General features: G+C 54.4%; 2 non-coding genes and 4 pseudogenes across 2 annotated transcripts; all 6 read right to left on the bottom strand.

The window, feature by feature from the left end:
* Positions 1-8232: 8232 nt before the first annotated feature.
* On the bottom strand, positions 8233-8341 carry LOC137354557 (U2 spliceosomal RNA; annotated as a pseudogene).
* Positions 8342-8728: 387 nt separating this feature from the next.
* LOC137354153 (U2 spliceosomal RNA) lies at positions 8729-8915 on the bottom strand. The gene has a single exon (XR_010970298.1). It is a non-coding gene; the product is annotated as a U2 spliceosomal RNA (small nuclear RNA).
* Positions 8916-10842: 1927 nt separating this feature from the next.
* On the bottom strand, positions 10843-11022 carry LOC137354796 (U2 spliceosomal RNA; annotated as a pseudogene).
* Positions 11023-11410: 388 nt separating this feature from the next.
* Positions 11411-11600, bottom strand: LOC137354343 (U2 spliceosomal RNA). The gene has a single exon (XR_010970376.1). It is a non-coding gene; the product is annotated as a U2 spliceosomal RNA (small nuclear RNA).
* Positions 11601-13754: 2154 nt separating this feature from the next.
* Positions 13755-13908, bottom strand: LOC137354600 (U2 spliceosomal RNA; annotated as a pseudogene).
* A 388-nt stretch (positions 13909-14296) lies between these two features.
* On the bottom strand, positions 14297-14476 carry LOC137354181 (U2 spliceosomal RNA; annotated as a pseudogene).
* Between the last annotated feature and the right edge of the window lie 4698 nt (positions 14477-19174).

Genomic DNA, 19174 nt, shown 5'->3' with positions numbered 1-19174 from the left:
GTTTTACTCGCCTCGAAAGACTCGACGGCCTTTGTCAGCTCGTCCAGAGTTAGCGGCTTGTCCAGTCCCTCCCTCCTGCTGTCATCTAAGACCTCTGTGATAGATGACAGGAAGGACTGGGAGGCTCTGCTGTCTGTGGGCTTCGCGTCATACAGCCCAGCATAAAAGGATTTGCTGATCCTTTGTATGTCGGACTGCGAAGACGTTACCGAGCCATCTTCTTCCTTCAGGCTGCTGATAACAGAGCTCTCTCTGTGTACCTTTTGGAAGAAGTAACGCGAGCACGTCTCATCCTGCTCGATGGAGCGGACTCTGGACCGGAAGATGATCTTGGAGGCCTCCTTGGCAAAGAGCGAGGCCTGCTGGCTCTTCACCTCTTGGAGGTCCTCCTTGACCTCGACCCCCATTGACTGCAACCGGAGTAGATTTTGCATAATTTTCTGGAGTCGGGACAGTTCCCTCTGTCTCTCTCTCGCCTTCTGAACACCTTTGTGGATGAAGAACCTCTTGATGTTCTCCTTAATCGCTTCCCACCAGTGAACTGGAGACTCAAAGAGGGGTTTCACGGTCCTCCAACCATTGTAATCCCTTTTGAGTTCCTCAACGTTCTCTGGGGTCAGCAGTGTCGCATTGAGCTTCCACGTCCCTCTGCCAACCCGCTGGTCGTCCTGTAAGTGACAGTCGGCCAGTAAGAGGCAGTGGTCGGAGAAGAACACCGGCTTGACGTCGGTGGATCCGACCGTGACAGCACGGGACACAAACAGGAAGTCAATCCTGGAACGGGCAGACCCGTCCGATCTTGACCATGTGTATCTGCGCTGCGCTCCGTCTGCAGGTTTGCTGAAGACGTCGTGCAGTTTGGCATCCTTAACTGTTTCTATGAGGAATCTGGACGTAGCGTCCAGTTTGCTGTCGTCACTGCCGGATCGTCCAGCCGCATCGATGATGCAGTTGAAGTCACCGCCTAGGATGACCGGCCTGGACGTCGCCAGCAGCAGTGGGAGCTGCTGGAAGACGGTCAGCCGCTCGCTGCGTTGTACCGGGGCGTACACGTTGATCAACCGGAGCGGAGCGTTGTTGTACATCACGTCTGCTACGAGGAGGCGGCCGCCCACCACCTCCTTAACTTCGGAGATGGTGAAGTTACCTCCCCGCAGCAGAATACCCAGGCCGGAGGAACGGCAGTCATTACCCCCCGACCAGATCGATGGCCCGTGGGACCACCATCGCGACCACTGCCTGTAGGTGCTGAGGTGTGGTATTCCACACTCCTGCAGAAACAGTAGGTCAGCTTTGACCTTGGCAAGGTAATCCAAGGTTGAAACACATCGCGTAGTCGATTTAATGCTACGCACATTAATGGAAGCAATTCTTACACCCATTTTTTACTAAAAATTAGTTGTTGCTTCCCATACCATTTGTCCTCGCTAGTCCCAGTCGTTCCCCTTCGGGATGTTCCTGCATACCCATCGTATGCGCAAGCAGTTTCACGTTGGTTGGGCTCAGAAACCCCTCCTGATTTTTCATGCAGGGTTTGTGCCGCTCGGGTGACATCGGGGGGGTCTTGTAGGCAGAGAGGATTGGGTTGTCCTCAGCTGCTTCCATCTGTTCCTCCTCGAAAACATCACAGCTCCCGGTCTCCCGGAGCTCAGGTGCGCCAGACGTGTCTTTGCTCCCGGTGTCCCGGAGCTGAGATGCGTTGGCCACGTCGTTATGTGTGGGGAATTGGGGTTGGGGCACGCCGGGCCCATCACACTTCCAGTGCCCGGGGGCTGGGACGCTTGATCATCCATCTCGGAGTTCTGCCGCCTCTTTTGAAGGGGCTGTCGTTCCAGCATTTCCCCGTCCAGTGAAGAGGAGTTGTTGCAGTCTGATTCAGAAGAGAGCCTCCTCTTGCCACTGGTTTGGGTGGTGGCTTTGGGATGTTTTTTCTTTGTGGTTTTCCTCTGGACCAGTTGCCACTGACCTGTTTGTCCATCTGCTGCCTCCTCCTCCATTGATTCTGTCTGTGGAGGAGGGGTTTCCGGGCGCTGGGTAGGTGCTGGGTCGTTGGTTTCAGCCGCCTCCCCTTCATTCTCAGGTTGAAGTTCCTCACTGCGGAGAAGGTTGCTGGTCTCCTTTCGAACAGCGGACGCCTTCGTCGAACCTTCGCCCGGCCATTCCTTGGACCTTGCCGCCTGAGCATAGCTGAGACAACGTTTGGGGCAGGTCTTGTAGAGATGGCCTGCCGCACCGCACAAGTTGCAACACTTAGTCTGCTTACAGTCCTTGGTCTGATGGCCTTCCTCCTTGCAGTTCTTGCAAACAACCGTGCTGCAGTTGGCTGCCATGTGACCAGATTTGCCACAGGTGCGACAAACTCTGGTCTGCCCAGCGTAGACCAAGAAGCCTCGACTTCCCCCGAAAGCGAAGCTGGAGGGAGGGTGGATGATGGCTCCACTGGGATCTACCTTCAAGGTCACCTTGACCTGCCGCTTGCTGGTCCAGATCCCAAAGGGGTCCTTGACATCAGTGCTGCTGCCAGCCACCTCGACGTACCTGGCGAGAAAGGTGAGTACATCCACCACCGGAACATGGGGGTTGTAGAGGTGAATCGTCACCACCCGGTCCCGTTGTGACGGAAGCGTGAAGAGCGGCTCCGCTGTGAGGATCGACAGTGGAGCCCGGTCCCCTTTCTCCTTGAACGCCTTCAGGAACTTGATGCATCCCGCCACGTTCCGGAACGTCACGTCGAAGTATCCACTGCTGGGGAAATCCTGCAGGCAGAAGACGTCCGTCGCTTGAAATCCGCAGCAATCGAAGAGAATTTTCTTGATGAAGAAGGTGCGATCGACCGGTGCATCTCCTTCCTTGTCCTTCACGACCACCCGAACGGTGTTGCGCACTCCCTGGCCCGAAGCTCGAAAATTGGTTATAGCCATTTTACTCAAAGCTTCCCCAGGATCAAAAGGCAATGATCATGGTCTCTTCTCAATCAAATAAGCACTGATAAGAACAGATTTTTTTTTTTTTTTTTTTTATTTCCAAAATATACTTTATTCATAAAAATCTGTAAAAATTACATTGCCAAACAGTTTCCAAACAGCACCAAAAAATACAAACATTGCAAGGGAGATCAGTTTCCTTCAAGACTGTCATGAGTTTCTTCCCAACCCTTCCGTTTCTCAATTGTCATGTCAATTACAGTTTTACATTTACAGCAAATGAAAATGTTAACGATACAGTTCGAGGGGTTTCCCATGGATCCAGCCCCTCAGTCCAGCTTGGTGGGGGAACCTTACACTGTGGTCTTTCCCCATTGAGCCTTTGCTGCGGCTGCCCCAAGCTTTAGTGCGTCCCTCAGCACGTAGTCCTGGACCTTGGAATGTGCCAGTCTGCAACATTCGGTGGTGGACAACTCTTTACGCTGGAAGACCAGCAAGTTTCGGGCAGACCAAAGGGCGTCTTTCACCGAATTGATAGTCCTCCAGCAGCAGTTGATGTTTGTCTCGGTGTGCGTCCCTGGGAACAGCCCGTAGAGCACAGACTCCTGTGTTACAGAGCTGCTTGGGATGAACCTTGACAAAAACCACTGCATCTCTTTCCACACCTGCTTTGCAAAGGCACATTCCAGGAGGAGGTGGGCGACCGTCTCTTCCCCACCACAGCCAACGCGGGGGCACTGTGCGGAGGGGGCGAGACTTCGGGTGTGCATGAAGGATCTGACGGGGAGGGCCCTTCTCACCACCAGCCAAGCTACGTCTTGGTGCTTGTTTGAAAGTTCTGGTGATGAGGCATTCCGCCAAATGACTTTGACGGTCTGCTCGGGGAACCATCCGACGGGATCCACCGTTTCCTTTTCCCGTAGGGCCTTGAGGACATTCCGTGCAGACCACTGCCTGATGGACCGGTGGTCAAGGGTGTTTTTCCGCAGAAACTGCTCCACGAAGGATAGGTGGTACGGCACGTCCCAACTGCACGGAGCGTTCCGCGGCAATGTGACCAGGCCCATCCTTCGCAACACCGGGGACAGATAGAACCTCAGCACGTAGTGACACTTGGAGTTTGCGTACTGGGGATCTACACATAGCTTGATGCAGCCGCACACGAAGGTGGTCATCAGGATGAGGGCCACGTTGGGTACATTTTTTCCGCCCATGTCCAGAGATTTGAACATCGTGTCCCTCCGGACCCGGTCCATTTTAGATCCCCAGACGAAGCGGAAAATGGCTCGGGTGACTGCCACGGCGCAGGAGTGGGGTATGGGCCAGACCTGCGCCACGTAGAGCAACAACGTGAGCGCCTCGCACCTGATGACCAGGTTCTTACCCACAATGGAGAGAGACCGCTGCCCCCACATGTCCAACTTTTGTCGTACCTTGGCTACTCGCTCCTCCCATGTTTTGGTGCACGCCCCGGCCCTTCCGAACCATATCCCCAGCACCTTCAGGTAATCTGACCTGACGGTGAAGGGGACAAAGGATCGGTCAGCCCAGTTCCCAAAGAACATGGCCTCGCTCTTGCCGTGGTTAACTTTGGCTCCCGAGGCCAGTTCGAACTGGTCGCAGATGCTCATCAGTCTGCGCACGGACAGCGGATCCGAGCAGAAGACGGCGACGTCATCCATGTACAGGGAGGTTTTGACCTGAGTGCCTCCGCTGCCTGGGATTGTCACCCCTCTTATGCTCGCATCCTTCCTTATAGACTCAGCAAAGGGTTCAATACAGCAAACAAACAAGACCGGGGACAGAGGACAGCCCTGTCTGACTCCAGATTTGATCGGGAAACTTTCAGATTCCCACCCGTTGATTGACACTGCGCTACTGATGTTTGTGTAGAGCAGTTGGATCCAATTGCAGATTCCCTCCCCAAACCCCATTTTGGAAAGCACGTCCATCATGTAGGTGTGCGATATCCTGTCAAAAGCCTTCTCCTGGTCCAGGCTGATGAGGCAGGTGTCCACCCTCCTGTCCCGTACGTAGGCGATCGTATCCCTGAGTAGCGCGAGGCTATCAGAGATCTTCCTGCCGGGTACAGTACAGGTCTGATCGGGGTGAATCACCAGCTCCAGAGCAGACTTGACTCGACTGGCTATGACTTTGGACAGAATCTTGTAATCAACATTAAGCAGTGAGATGGGCCGCCAATTTCTGATTTCTACCCTCTCCCCCTTCTGCTTGTAAATGAGGGTGATGATGCCTTTTCTCATGGATTCTGACATGCTACCGGCCAGGAGCATACTCTCGTATACTTCCAGCAGGTCCGGGCCGACCCAGTCCCACAGGGCCGAGTACAACTCGGCCGGTAAGCCGTCGCTCCCGGGAGTTTTACTCGCCTCGAAAGACTCGACGGCCTTTGTCAGCTCGTCCAGAGTTAGCGGCTTGTCCAGTCCCTCCCTCCTGCTGTCATCTAAGACCTCTGTGATAGATGACAGGAAGGACTGGGAGGCTCTGCTGTCTGTGGGCTTCGCGTCATACAGCCCAGCATAAAAGGATTTGCTGATCCTTAGTATGTCGGACTGCGAAGACGTTACCGAGCCATCTTCTTCCTTCAGGCTGCTGATAACAGAGCTCTCTCTGTGTACCTTTTGGAAGAAGTAACGCGAGCACGTCTCATCCTGCTCGATGGAGCGGACTCTGGACCGGAAGATGATCTTGGAGGCCTCCTTGGCAAAGAGCGAGGCCTGCTGGCTCTTCACCTCTTGGAGGTCCTCCTTGACCTCGACCCCCATTGACTGCAACCGGAGTAGATTTTGCATAATTTTCTGGAGTCGGGACAGTTCCCTCTGTCTCTCTCTCGCCTTCTGAACACCTTTGTGGATGAAGAACCTCTTGATGTTCTCCTTAATCGCTTCCCACCAGTGAACTGGAGACTCAAAGAGGGGTTTCACGGTCCTCCAACCTTTGTAATCCCTTTTGAGTTCCTCAACGTTCTCTGGGGTCAGCAGTGTCGCATTGAGCTTCCACGTCCCTCTGCCAACCCGCTGGTCGTCCTGTAAGTGACAGTCGGCCAGTAAGAGGCAGTGGTCGGAGAAGAACACCGGCTTGACGTCGGTGGATCCGACCGTGACAGCACGGGACACAAACAGGAAGTCAATCCTGGAACGGGCAGACCCGTCCGATCTTGACCATGTGTATCTGCGCTGCGCTCCGTCTGCAGGTTTGCTGAAGACGTCGTGCAGTTTGGCATCCTTAACTGTTTCTACTAGGAATCTGGACGTAGCGTCCAGTTTGCTGTCGTCACTGCCGGATCGTCCAGCCGCATCGATGATGCAGTTGAAGTCACCGCCTAGGATGACCGGCCTGGACGTCGCCAGCAGCAGTGGGAGCTGCTGGAAGACGGTCAGCCGCTCGCTGCGTTGTACCGGGGCGTACACGTTGATCAACCGGAGCGGAGCGTTGTTGTACATCACGTCTGCTACGAGGAGGCGGCCGCCCACCACCTCCTTAACTTCGGAGATGGTGAAGTTACCTCCCCGCAGCAGAATACCCAGGCCGGAGGAACGGCAGTCATTACCCCCCGACCAGATCGATGGCCCGTGGGACCACCATCGCGACCACTGCCTGTAGGTGCTGAGGTGTGGTATTCCACACTCCTGCAGAAACAGTAGGTCAGCTTTGACCTTGGCAAGGTAATCCAAGGTTGAAACACATCGCGTAGTCGATTTAATGCTACGCACATTAATGGAAGCAATTCTTACACCCATTTTTTACTAAAAATTAGTTGTTGCTTCCCATACCATTTGTCCTCGCTAGTCCCAGTCCTTCCCCTTCGGGATGTTCCTGCATACCCATCGTATGCGCAAGCAGTTTCACGTTGGTTGGGCTCAGAAACCCCTCCTGATTTTTCCTGCAGGGTTTGTGCCGCTCGGGTGACATCGGGGGGGTCTTGTAGGCAGAGAGGATTGGGTTGTCCTCAGCTGCTTCCATCTGTTCCTCCTCGAAAACATCACAGCTCCCGGTCTCCCGGAGCTCAGGTGCGCCAGACGTGTCTTTGCTCCCGGTGTCCTGGAGCTGAGATGCGTTGGCCACGTCGTTACGTGTGGGGCATTGGGGTTGGGGCACGCTGGGCCCATCACAGCTTCCAGTGCCCGGGGGCTGGGATGCTTTATCATCCATCTCGGAGTTCTGCCGCCTCTTTTGAAGGGGCTGTCGTTCCAGCATTTCCCCGTCCAGTGAAGAGGAGTTGTTGCAGTCTGATTCAGAAGAGAGCCTCCTCTTGCCACTGATTTGGGTGGTGGCTTTGGGATGTTTTTTCTTTGTGGTTCTCCTCTGGACCACTTGCCACTGACCTGTTTGTCCATCTGCTGCCTCCTCCTCCATTGATTCTGTCTGTGGGGGAGGGGTTTCCGGGCGCTGGGTAGGTGCTGGGTCGTTGGTTTCAGCCGCCTCCCCTTCCTTCTCAGGTTGAAGTTCCTCACTGCGGAGAAGGTTGCTGGTCTCCTTTCGAACAGCGGACGCCTTCGTCGAACCTTCGCCCGGCCATTCCTTGGACCTTGCCGCCTGAGCATAGCTTTGACAACGTTTGGGACAGGTCTTGTAGAGATGGCCTGCCGCACCGCACAAGTTGCAACACTTAGTCTGCTTACAGTCCTTGGTCTGATGGCCTTCCTCCTTGCAGTTCTTGCAAACAACCGTGCTGCAGTTGGCTGCCATGTGACCAGATTTGCCACAGGTGCGACAAACTCTGGGCTGCCCAGCGTAGACCAAGAAGCCTCGACTTCCCCCGATAGCGAAGCTGGAGGGAGGGTGGATGATGGCTCCACTGGGATCTACCTTCAAGGTCACCTTGACCTGCCGCTTGCTGGTCCAGATCCCAAAGGGGTCCTTGACATCAGTGCTGCTGCCGGCCACCTCGACGTACCTGGCGAGAAAGGTGAGTACATCCACCACCGGAACATGGGGGTTGTAGAGGTGAATCGTCACCACCCGGTCCCGTTGTGACGGAAGCGTGAAGAGCGGCTCCGCTGTGAGGATCGACAGTGGCGCCCGGTCCCCTTTCTCCTTGAACGCCTTCAGGAACTTGATGCATCCCGCCACGTTCCGGAACGTCACGTCGAAGTATCCGCTGCTGGGGAAATCCTGCAGGCAGAAGACGTCCGTCGCTTGAAATCCGCAGCAATCGAAGAGAATTTTCTTGATGAAGAAGGTGCGATCGACCGGTGCATCTCCTTCCTTGTCCTTCACGACCACCCGAACGGTGTTGCGCACTCCCTGGCCCGAAGCTCGAAAATTGGTTATAGCCATTTTACTCAAAGCTTCCCCAGGATCAAAAAGCAATGATCATGGTCTCTTCTCAATCAAATAAGCACTGATAAGAACAGATACTACACTTGATCTTAGCCAAAAGGCCGAGAAGCGATGGCGTAAAACTGCGTTTGCTGCGCGCGTCAGGCCCGGCGTGCGGCCTCTACGTCAAAGTAGCCGCCGGGTGGGCGAGCCTCGGGCGAAAGAGGCGACGGCGGGCGGTCTTTGAGCCAGAGCTCCTTTTGTTGCCGGGCCTTGCAAGCAGAAAGGAAAGCACGCGTGCATGCCACGCGCAGCCATTCCTTGCGCTTCTGCGCGAGGCATTGCGCAGGAATAAAGACAACCGCGCGCGCTGGGCAGCAAAGGGCGGCCTGCAACTGCGGGGCAATCCAACAGGGGGCAGCGTAGCGCCCACGGAAAACTGCAGCAAAGTCAGCCGAGCAGCAGCGCCGTCACTATTGCGAATTCTATTTTTCAGCAGGGGTCTCGCCCCCATGGCGGGGGGAAGCTGCACCGCTCCTGGAAACACTGCAATACCAGGTGGATGCATGGAGTGGACGGGGCAAGCCCCTGCTCCATCTCCCTGTCCCAAAAATCAATTTAATATTTGGTCCCCAGATAGGGGACGTATCAGATATTAAACTGATAAGAACAGATACTACTTTTTTTTTTTTTTTATTTCCAAAATATACTTTATTCATAAAACTCTGTAAAAATTACATTGCCAAACAGTTTCCAAACAGCACGAAAAAATACAAACATTGCAAAAGAGATCAGTTTCTTTCAATAATGTCATGAGTTTCTTCCCAACCCTTCCGTTTCACAATTGTCATGTCAATTACAGTTTTACATTTACAGCAATTGAGAATATTAACGATACAGTTCGAGGGGTTTCCCATGGATCCAGCCCCTCAGTCCAGCTTGGTGGGGGAACCTTACACTGTGGTCTTTCCCCATTGAGCCTTTGCTGCGGCTGCCCCAAGCTTTAGTGCGTCCCTCAGCACGTAGTCCTGGACCTTGGAATGTGCCAATCTGCAACATTCGGTGGTGGACAACTCTTTGCGCTGGAAGACCAGCAAGTTTCGGGCAGACCAAAGGGCGTCTTTCACCGAATTGATAGTCCTCCAGCAGCAGTTGATGTTTGTCTCGGTGTGCGTCCCTGGGAACAGCCCGTAGAGCACAGACTCCTGTGTTACAGAGCTGCTTGGGATGAACCTTGACAAAAACCACTGCATCTCTTTCCACACCTGCTTTGCAAAGGCACATTCCAGGAGGAGGTGGGCGACCGTCTCTTCCCCACCACAGCCAACGCGGGGGCACTGTGCGGAGGGGGCGAGACTTCGGGTGTGCATGAAGGATCTGACGGGGAGGGCCCTTCTCACCACCAGCCAAGCTACGTCTTGGTGCTTGTTTGAAAGTTCTGGTGATGAGGCATTCCGCCAAATGACTTTGACGGTCTGCTCGGGGAACCATCCGACAGGATCCACCGTTTCCTTTTCCCGTAGGGCCTTGAGGACATTCCGTGCAGACCACTGCCTGATGGACCGGTGGTCAAAGGTGTTTTTCCGCAGAAACTGCTCCACGAAGGATAGGTGGTACGGCGCCGCCCAACTGCATGGTGCGTTCCGCGGCAATGTGACCAGGCCCATCCTTCGCAACACCGGGGACAGATAGAACCTCAGCACGTAGTGACACTTGGAGTTTGCGTACTGGGGATCGACACATAGCTTGATGCAGCCGCACACGAAGGTGGTCATCAGGATGAGGGCCACGTTGGGTACATTTTTCCCGCCCTTGTCCAGAGATTTGAACATCGTGTCCCTCCGGACCCGGTCCATTTTAGATCCCCAGACGAAGCGGAAAATGGCTCGGGTGACTGCCACGGCGCAGGAGTAGGGTATGGGCCAGACCTGCGCCACGTAGAGCAACAACGTGAGCGCCTCGCACCTGATGACCAGGTTCTTACCCACAATGGAGAGAGATCGCTGCCCCCACATGCCCAACTTTTGTCGTACCTTGGCTACTCGCTCCTCCCATGTTTTGGTGCACGCCCCGGCACTTCCGAACCATTTCCCCAGCACCTTCAGGTAATCTGACCTGACGGTGAAGGGGACAAAGGATCGGTCAGCCCAGTTCCCAAAGAACATGGCCTCGCTCTTGCCGTGGTTAACTTTGGCTCCCGAGGCCAGTTCGAACTGGTCGCAGATGCTCATCAGTCTGCGCACGGACAGCGGATCCGAGCAGAAGACGGCGACGTCATCCATGTACAGGGAGGTTTTGACCTGAGTGCCTCCGCTGCCTGGGATTGTCACCCCTCTTATGCTCGCATCCTTCCTAATAGACTCAGCAAAGGGTTCAATACAGCAAACAAACAAGACCGGGGAAAGAGGACAGCCCTGTCTGACTCCAGATTTGATCGGGAAACTTTCAGATTCCCACCCGTTGATTGACACTGCGCTACTGATGTTTGTGTAGAGCAGTTGGATCCAATTGCAGATTCCCTCCCCAAACCCCATTTTGGAAAGCACGTCCATCATGTAGGTGTGCAATATCCTGTCAAAGGCCTTCTCCTGGTCCAGGCTGATAAGGCAGGTGTCCACCCTCCTGTCCCGTACGTAGGCGATCGTATCCCTGAGTAGCGCGAGGCTATCAGAGATCTTCCTGCCGGGTACAGTACAGGTCTGATCGGGGTGAATCACCAGCTCCAGAGCAGACTTGACTCCACTGGCTATGACTTTGTAAGCACTGATAAGAACAGACACTACACTTGATCTTAGCCAAAAGGCCGAGAAGCGATGGCCGTAAAACTGCGTTTGCTGCGCGCGTCAGGCCCGGCGTGCGGCCTCTACGTCAAAGTAGCCGCCGGGTGGGCGAGCCTCGGGCGAAAGAGGCGACGGCGGGCGGTCTTTGAGCCAGAGCTCCTTTTGTTGCCGGGCCTTGCAAGCAGAAAGGAAAGCACGCGTGCATGCCACGCGCAGCCATTCCTTGCGCTTCTGCGCGAGGCATTGCGCAGGAAAAAAGACAACCGCGCGCGCTGGGCAGCAAAGGGCGGCCTGCAACTGCGGGGCAATCCAACAGGGGGCAGCGTAGTGCCCACGGAAAACTGCAGCAAAGTCAGCCGAGCAGCAGCGCCGTCACTATTGCGAATTCTATTTTTCAGCAGGGGTCTCGCCCCCATGGAGGGGGGAAGCTGCACCGCTCCTGGAAACACTGCAATACCAGGTGGATGCATGGAGTGGACGGGGCAAGCCCCTGCTCCATCTCCCTGTCCCAAAAATCAATTTAATATTTGGTCCCCAGATAGGGGACGTATCAGATATTAAACTGATAAGAACAGATTTTTTTTTTATTTTTTTTTTTTTATTTCCAAAATATACTTTATTCATAAAAATCTGTAAAAATTACATTGCCAAACAGTTTCCAACCAGCACGAAAAAATACAAACATTGCAAAAGAGATCAGTTTCTTTCAATAATGTCATGAGTTTCTTCCCAACCCTTCCGTTTCACAATTGTCATGTCAATTACAGTTTTACATTTACAGCAATTGAGAATATTAACGATACAGTTCGAGGGGCTTCCCATGGTTCCAGCCCCTCAGTCCAGCTTGGTGGGGGAACCTTACACTGTGGTCTTTCCCCATTGAGCCTTTGCTGCGGCTGCCCCAAGCTTTAGTGCGTCCCTCAGCACGTAGTCCTGGACCTTGGAATGTGCCAGTCTGCAACATTCGGTGGTGGACAACTCTTTGCGCTGGAAGACCAGCAAGTTTCGGGCAGACCAAAGGGCGTCTTTCACCGAATTGATAGCCCTCCAGCAGCAGTTGATGTTTGTCTCGGTGTGCGTCCCTGGGAACAGCCCGTAGAGCACAGACTCCTGTGTTACAGAGCTGCTTGGGATGAACCTTGACAAAAACCACTGCATCTCTTTCCACACCTGCTTTGCAAAGGCACATTCCAGGAGGAGGTGGGCGACCGTCTCTTCCCCACCACAGCCAACGCGGGGGCACTGTGCGGAGGGGGCGAGACTTCGGGTGTGCATGAAGGATCTGACGGGGAGGGCCCTTCTCACCACCAGCCAAGCTACGTCTTGGTGCTTGTTTGAAAGTTCTGGTGATGAGGCATTCCGCCAAATGACTTTGACGGTCTGCTCGGGGAACCATCCGACAGGATCCACCGTTTCCTTTTCCCGTAGGGCCTTGAGGACATTCCGTGCAGACCACTGCCTGATGGACCGGTGGTCAAAGGTGTTTTTCCGCAGAAACTGCTCCACGAAGGATAGGTGGTACGGCGCCGCCCAACTGCACGGAGCGTTCCGCGGCAATGTGACCAGGCCCATCCTTCGCAACACCGGGGACAGATAGAACCTCAGCACGTAGTGACACTTGGAGTTTGCGTACTGGGGATCGACACATAGCTTGATGCAGCCGCACACGAAGGTGGTCATCAGGATGAGGGCCACGTTGGGTACATTTTTCCCGCCCTTGTCCAGAGATTTGAACATCGTGTCCCTCCGGACCCGGTCCATTTTAGATCCCCAGACGAAGCGGAAAATGGCTCGGGTGACTGCCACGGCGCAGGAGTGGGGTATGGGCCAGACCTGCGCCACGTAGAGCAACAACGTGAGCGCCTCGCACCTGATGACCAGGTTCTTACCCACAATGGAGAGAGACCGCTGCCCCCACATGCCCAACTTTTGTCGTACCTTGGCTACTCGCTCCTCCCATGTTTTGGTGCACGCCCCGGCCCTTCCGAACCATATCCCCAGCACCTTCAGGTAATCTGACCTGACGGTGAAGGGGACAAAGGATCGGTCAGCCCAGTTCCCAAAGAACATGGCCTCGCTCTTGCCGTGGTTAACTTTGGCTCCCGAGGCCAGTTCGAACTGGTCGCAGATGCTCATCAGTCTGCGCACGGACAGCGGATCCGAGCAGAAGACGGCGACGTCATCCATGTACAGGGAGGTTTTGACCTGAGTGCCTCCGCTGCCTGGGATTGTCACCCCTCTTATGCTCGCATCCTTCCTAATAGACTCAGCAAAGGGTTCAATACAGCAAACAAACAAGACCGGGGAAAGAGGACAGCCCTGTCTGACTCCAGATTTGATCGGGAAACTTTCAGATTCCCACCCGTTGATTGACACTGCGCTACTGATGTTTGTGTAGAGCAGTTGGATCCAATTGCAGATTCCCTCCCCAAACCCCATTTTGGAAAGCACGTCCATCATGTAGGTGTGCGATATCCTGTCAAAAGCCTTCTCCTGGTCCAGGCTGATGAGGCAGGTGTCCACCCTCCTGTCCCGTACGTAGGCGATCGTATCCCTGAGTAGCGCGAGGCTATCAGAGATCTTCCTGCCGGGTACAGTACAGGTCTGATCGGGGTGAATCACCAGCTCCAGAGCAGACTTGACTCGACTGGCTATGACTTTGGACAGAATCTTGTAATCAACATTAAGCAGTGAGATGGGCCGCCAATTTCTGATTTCTACCCTCTCCCCCTTCTGCTTGTAAATGAGGGTGATGATGCCTTTTGTCATGGATTCTGACATGCTACCGGCCAGGAGCATACTCTCGTATACTTCCAGCAGGTCCGGGCCGACCCAGTCCCACAGGGCCGAGTACAACTCGACCGGTAAGCTGATAAGAACAGATACTACACTTGATCTTAGCCAAAAGGCCGAGAAGCGATGGCCGTAAAACTGCGTTTGCTGCGCGCGTCAGGCCCGGCGTGCGGCCTCTACGTCAAAGTAGCCGCCGGGTGGGCGAGCCTCGGGCGAAAGAGGCGACGGCGGGCGGTCTTTGAGCCAGAGCTCCTTTTGTTGCCGGGCCTTGCAAGCAGAAAGGAAAGCACGCGTGCATGCCACGCGCAGCCATTCCTTGCGCTTCTGCGCGAGGCATTGCGCAGGAAAAAAGACACGCGCGCGCGCTGGGCAGCAAAGGGCGGCCTGCAACTGCGGGGCAATCCAACAGGGGGCAGCGTAGCGCCCAGGGAAAACTGCAGCAAAGTCAGCCGAGCAGCAGCGCCGTCACTATTGCGAATTCTATTTTTCAGCAGGGGTCTCGCCCCCATGGAGGGGGGAAGCTGCACCGCTCCTGGAAACACTGCAATACCAGGTGGATGCATGGAGTGGACGGGGCAAGCCCCTGTTCCATCTCCCTGTCCCAAAAATCAATTTAATATTTGGTCCCCAGATAGGGGACGTATCAGATATTAAACTGATAAGAACAGATACTTTTTTTTTTTATTTCCAAAATATACTTTATTCATAAAAATCTGTAAAAATTACATTGCCAAACAGTTTCCAAACAGCACGAAAAAATACAAACATTGCAAAAGAGATCAGTTTCTTTCAATAATGTCATGAGTTTCTTCCCAACCCTTCCGTTTCACAATTGTCATGTCAATTACAGTTTTACATTTACAGCAATTGAGAATATTAACGATACAGTTCGAGGGGCTTCCCATGGTTCCAGCCCCTCAGTCCAGCTTGGTGGGGGAACCTTACACTGTGGTCTTTCCCCATTGAGCCTTTGCTGCGGCTGCCCCAAGCTTTAGTGCGTCCCTCAGCACGTCGTCCTGGACCTTGGAATGTGCCAGTCTGCAACATTCGGTGGTGGACAACTCTTTGCGCTGGAAGACCAGCAAGTTTCGGGCAGACCAAAGGGCGTCTTTCACCGAATTAGATTAGATTAGATTAGAGATACAGCACTGAAACAGGCCCTTCGGCCCACCGAGTCTGTGCCGACCATCAACCACCCATTTATACTAATCCTACACTAATCCCTTATTCCTACCAAACATCCCCACCTGTCCCTATATTTCCCTACCACCTACCTATACTAGTGACAATTTATAATGGCCAATTTACCTATCAACCTGCAAGTCTTTTGGCTTGTGGGAGGAAACCGGAGCACCCGGAGAAAACCCACGCAGACACAGGGAGAACTTGCAAACTCCACACAGGCAGTACCCGGAATCGAACCCAGGTCCCTGGAGCTGTGAGGCTGCGGTGCTAACCACTGCGCCACTGTGCCGCCCTAAATTGATAGTCCTCCAGCAGCAGTTGATGTTTGTCTCGGTGTGCGTCCCTGGGAACAGCCCGTAGAGCACAGACTCCTGTGTTACAGAGCTGCTTGGGATGAACCTTGACAAAAACCACTGCATCTCTTTCCACACTTGCTTTGCAAAGGCACATTCCAGGAGGAGGTGGGCGACCGTCTCTTCCCCACCACAGCCAACGCGGGGGCACTGTGCGGAGGGGGCGAGACTTCGGGTGTGCATGAAGGATCTGACGGGGAGGGCCCTTCTCACCACCAGCCAAGCTACGTCTTGGTGCTTGTTTGAAAGTTCTGGTGATGAGGCATTCCGCCAAATGACTTTGACGGTCTGCTCGGGGAACCATCCGACAGGATCCACCGTTTCCTTTTCCCGTAGGGCCTTGAGGACATTCCGTGCAGACCACTGCCTGATGGACCGGTGGTCAAAGGTGTTTTTCCGCAGAAACTGCTCCACGAAGGATAGGTGGTACGGCGCCGCCTAACTGCATGGTGCGTTCCGCGGCAATGTGACCAGGCCCATCCTTCGCAACACCGGGGACAGATAGAACCTCAGCACGTAGTGACACTTGGAGTTTGCGTACTGGGGATCTACACATAGCTTGATGCAGCCGCACACGAAGGTGGTCATCAGGATGAGGGCCACGTTGGGTACATTTTTCCCGCCCATGTCCAGAGATTTGAACATCGTGTCCCTCCGGACCCGGTCCATTTTAGATCCCCAGACGAAGCAGAAAATGGCTCGGGTGACTGCCACGGCGCAGGAGTGGGGTATGGGCCAGACGGGCGCCACGTAAAGCAACAACGTGAGCGCCTCGCACCTGATGACCAGGTTCTTACCCACAATGGAGAGAGATCGCTGCCCCCACATGCCCAACTTTTGTCGTACCTTGGCTACTCGTTCCTCCCATGTTTTGGTGCACGCCCCGGCACTTCCGAACCATGTCCCCAGCACCTTCAGGTAATCTGACCTGACGGTGAAGGGGACAAAGGATCGGTCAGCCCAGTTCCCAAAGAACATGGCCTCGCTCTTGCCGTGGTTAACTTTGGCTCCCGAGGCCAGTTCGAACTGGTCGCAGATGCTCATCAGTCTGCGCACGGACAGCGGATCCGAGCAGAAGACGACGACGTCATCCATGTACAGGGAGGTTTTGACCTGAGTGCCTCCGCTGACTGGGATTGTCACCCCTCTTATGCTCGCATCCTTCCTAATAGACTCAGCAAAGGGTTCAAGACAGCAAACAAACAAGACCGGGGACAGAGGACAGCCCTGTCTGACTCCAGATTTGATCGGGAAACTTTCAGATTCCCACCCGTTGATTGACACTGCGCTACTGATGTTTGTGTAGAGCAGTTGGATCCAATTGCAGATTCCCTCCCCAAACCCCATTTTGGAAAGCACGTCCATCATGTAGGTGTGCGATATCCTGTCAAAAGCCTTCTCCTGGTCCAGGCTGATGAGGCAGGTGTCCACCCTCCTGTCCCGTACGTAGGCGATCGTATCCCTGAGTAGCGCGAGACTATCAGAGATCTTCCTGCCGGGTACAGTACAGGTCTGATCGGGGTGAATCACCAACTCCAGAGCAGACTTGACTCGACTGGCTATGACTTTGGACAGAATCTTGTAATCAACATTAAGCAGTGAGATGGGCCGCCAATTTCTGATTTCTGCCCTCTCCCCCTTCTGCTTGTAAATGAGGGTGATGATGCCTTTTCTCATGGTCTCTGACATGCTGCCGGCCAGGAGCATACTCTCGTATACTTCCAGCAGGTCCGGGCCGACCCAGTCCCACAGGGCCGAGTACAACTCGACCGGTAAGCCGTCGCTCCCGGGGGTTTTACTCGTCTCGAAAGACTCGACGGCCTTTGTCAGCTCGTCCAGAATTAGCGGCTTGTCCAGTCTCTCCCTCCTGCTGTCATCTAGGACCTCTGTGATAGATGACAGGAAGGACTGGGAGGCTCTGCTGTCTGTGGGCTTCGCGTCATACAGCCCAGCATAAAAGGATTTGCTGATCCTTAGTATGTCAGACTGCGAAGACGTTACCGAGCCATCTTCTTCCTTCAGGCTGCTGATAACAGAGCTCTCTCTGTGTACCTTTTGGAAGAAGTAACGCGAGCACGTCTCATCCTGCTCGATGGAGCGGACTCTGGACCGGAAGATGATCTTGGAGGCCTCCTTGGCAAAGAGCGAGGCCTGCTGGCTCTTCACCTCTTGGAGGTCCTCCTTGACCTCGACCCCCATTGACTGCAACCGGAGTAGATTTTGCATAATTTTCTGGAGTCGGGACAGTTCCCTCTGTCTCTCTCTCGCCTTCTGAACACCTTTGTGGATGAAGAACCTCTTGATGTTCTCCTTTATCGCTTCCCACCAGTGAACTGGAGACTCAAAGAGGGGTTTCACGGTCCTCCAACCTTTGTAATCCTTTTTGAGTTCCTCAACGTTCTCTGGGGTCAGCAGTGTCGCATTGAGCTTCCACGTCCCTCTGCCAACCCGCTGGTCGTCCTGTAAGTGACAGTCGGCCAGTAAGAGGCAGTGGTCGGAGAAGAACACCGGCTTGACGTCGGTGGATCCGACCGTGACAGCACGGGACACAAACAGGAAGTCAATCCTGGAACGGGCAGACCCGTCCGATCTTGACCATGTGTATCTGCGCTGCGCTCCGTCTGCAGGTTTGCTGAAGACGTCGTGCAGTTTGGCATCCTTAACTGTTTCTACTAGGAATCTGGACGTAGCGTCCAGTTTGCTGTCGTCACTGCCGGTTCGTCCAGCCGCATCGATGATGCAGTTGAAGTCACCGCCTAGGATGACCGGCCTGGACGTCGCCAGCAGCAGTGGGAGTTGCTGGAAGACGGTCAGCCGCTCGCTGCGTTGTACCGGGGCGTACACGTTGATCAACCGGAGCGGAGCGTTGTTGTACATCACGTCTGCTACGAGGAGGCGGCCGCCCACCACCTCCTTAACTTCGGAGATGGTGAAGTTACCTCCCCGCAGCAGAATACCCAGGCCGGAGGAACGGCAGTCATTACCCCCCGACCAGATCGATGGCCCGTGGGACCACCATCGCGACCACTGCCTGTAGGTGCTGAGGTGTGGTATTCCACACTCCTGCAGAAACAGTAGGTCAGCTTTGACCTTGGCAAGGTAATCCAAGGTTGAAACACATCGCGTAGTAGATTTAATGCTACGCACATTAATGGAAGCAATCCTTACACCCATTTTTTTCTAAAAATTATTTGTTGCTTCCCATACCATTTGTCCTCGCTAGTCCCAGTCCTTCCCCTTCGGGATGTTCCTGCATACCCATCGTATGCGCAAGCAGTTTCACGTTGGTTGGGCTCAGAAACCCCTCCTGATTTTTCATGCAGGGTTTGTGCCGCTCGGGTGACATCGGGGGGGTCTTGTAGGCAGAGAGGATTGGGTTGTCCTCAGCTGCTTCCATCTGTTCATCCTCGAAAACATCACAGCTCCCGGACTCCCGGAGCTCAGGTGCGCCAGACGTGTCTTTGCTTCCAGTGTCGCAGAGCTGAGATGCGTTGGCCACTTCGTTACGTGTGGGGCATTGGGGTTGGGGCACGCCGGGCCCATCACATCTTCCAGTGCCCGGGGGCTGGGATGCTTTATCATCCATCTCGGAGTTCTGCCGCCTCTTTTGAAGGGGCTGTCGTTCCAGCATTTCCCCGTCCAGTGAAGAGGAGTTGTTGCAGTCTGATTCAGAAGAGAGCCTCCTCTTGCCACTGGTTTGGGTGGTGGCTTTGGGATGTTTTTTCTTTGTGGTTTTCCTCTGGACCACTTGCCACTGACCTGTTTGTCCATCTGCTGCCTCCTCCTCCATTGATTCTGTCTGTGGGGGAGGGGTTTCCGGGCACTGGGTAGGTGCTGGGTCGTTGGTTTCAGCCGC

The sequence above is a fragment of the Heterodontus francisci genome, chromosome 41 (assembly GCF_036365525.1).
Source record: "Heterodontus francisci isolate sHetFra1 chromosome 41, sHetFra1.hap1, whole genome shotgun sequence".
Taxonomy (NCBI): Eukaryota; Metazoa; Chordata; class Chondrichthyes; order Heterodontiformes; family Heterodontidae; genus Heterodontus; species Heterodontus francisci.
Note: the sequence above shows the minus strand (reverse complement) of the source record. Positions and strands in the feature narration are given on the sequence as shown.